Below are 1,491 nucleotides of genomic sequence, written 5' to 3'. Positions count from 1 at the left end.
AAAGACCTCAAAAACCATCGGAATCGAAGCTCTAGGATTAGTTCGCTTGACTTGGTTTATTATTTGAATTTCTTCTTCCATCAATCTCTCCAACTCTTCAAGCTCGTTTTCTTCATTCATGAAAAATACTTCATTTTGAGCCCAATCTGTTTTGAATTCGTCTTCCACTCCAAATGTCATTTCTTTGTTCCCCACTCGTAATGTAAGTTTTGACTCACGAATATCCACCAAGGCTCATGCGGTATTGAGTAAAGGGCGTCCAAGGATAATTGGGACATCTTTGTCCTCCTTTATGTCTAGCACTACAAAGTCAATTGGAGAAATAAATATTCAAAGTTTTACTACAATGTCCCCAACTATGCTTCGAGGATGAGTCACTGAATGATTAGCCATATGAATCGTCATTCTAGTAGCCTTCAATTTCGGAAGGTCGAGCTTTTGAGAAAATGAATAGGGCATCAAATTTCTGCTCGCTCCAGAATCGGATAAAGCATATGTCTTCATGGTGTTTCTTATCGCTGCATCGGTTTCATCATGCCTGTTTTCTGATGTGGCTGTAAAGCGGACGAGCATTGTTTCAAAATATGTTTTCTTTTCGGGGGCCGGTTCTTCTTTTTGATAAAACCCTCTTACCTTTCGCTTGTACTTTTCTTCTTTTTTCCTTTTGTACTCATCTTAAGGCAACCATTCCTTTTTCGGCTTCCTCCAATCTTCATCATAAAGGTCTCCACTTGAGTAGCATACTTGAGCTTTCTTATTCCCTTTTTCTTCTAAATGGCAATCTTTCGTCAAATGTGGACCATTGCAATTTTCACAACCCACACGTATTGCATGAATGGATTGGTTCATCTTCGTCATTCTTCTATCCATGTTACTTAACATTGCCATTACCGCCTCCATATTTTCTGAAGTACCTTTTCTGATCCCCCTAGTTCCATCATTACGAGGGTTGTGATATTCCCGTGAATGCTTTGAAAACTCTTCGATTAATTCTTTAATTTCAGCGGGATTTTTCTTAGTTAAAGGTCCTTGCGAATCAAGGAGTTTCCTCATCGTGACATTCACCCCATCATAGAAGATCGATACCTCCTGTTGCTCATTTAAATCATTTTGGGGACAATTTCTGATTAACCCTTTGTATCGCTCCCAAGCTTCGTACATGGACTCCCCCGTTTGTTTCTCAAAGTTTTCTATGGCCTTCTTGAGTTTAGAAACTTTAGATGCTGGGAAAAATTGTTGGAGGAATTCTTCACTCATTTATGCCCAAGTGATGATTGAACCTGGTGAAAGTGCTTTCAACCAATCTTTAGTTGCTCCTTTAAAAGTAACCGAAAGCATTCTTAGCAAGACAGTCTCTCGAGGAACATTAGGAATGTTGAAATAATCAGCTATGTCATTGACTTCATCGAGGTGCTTGTATGCATCTTCATGGTCTTTTCCAGAAAATGGAATTTCCTTTAGCGCGGTAAGGATATGTCCCTTAAGATCGAA

The 1,491-nt window shown here is 39.2% G+C and overlaps 1 non-coding gene across 1 annotated transcript; it reads left to right on the top strand.

Annotated features, from left to right (window-relative positions):
• Positions 1 to 1,102: 1,102 nt before the first annotated feature.
• LOC145134974 (small nucleolar RNA R71) lies at positions 1,103 to 1,209 on the top strand. Its single transcript, XR_013719456.1, has one exon. It is a non-coding gene; the product is annotated as a small nucleolar RNA R71 (small nucleolar RNA).
• The last annotated feature ends 282 nt before the right edge of the window (positions 1,210 to 1,491 follow it).

Source organism: Lactuca virosa, chromosome 8 (assembly GCF_052849685.1).
Source record: "Lactuca virosa cultivar CGN04683 chromosome 8, Lactuca_virosa_CGN04683_v6, whole genome shotgun sequence".
In the NCBI taxonomy this organism is placed as follows: domain Eukaryota; kingdom Viridiplantae; phylum Streptophyta; class Magnoliopsida; order Asterales; family Asteraceae; genus Lactuca; species Lactuca virosa.
This window is presented reverse-complemented; position numbering and strand designations above follow the sequence as displayed.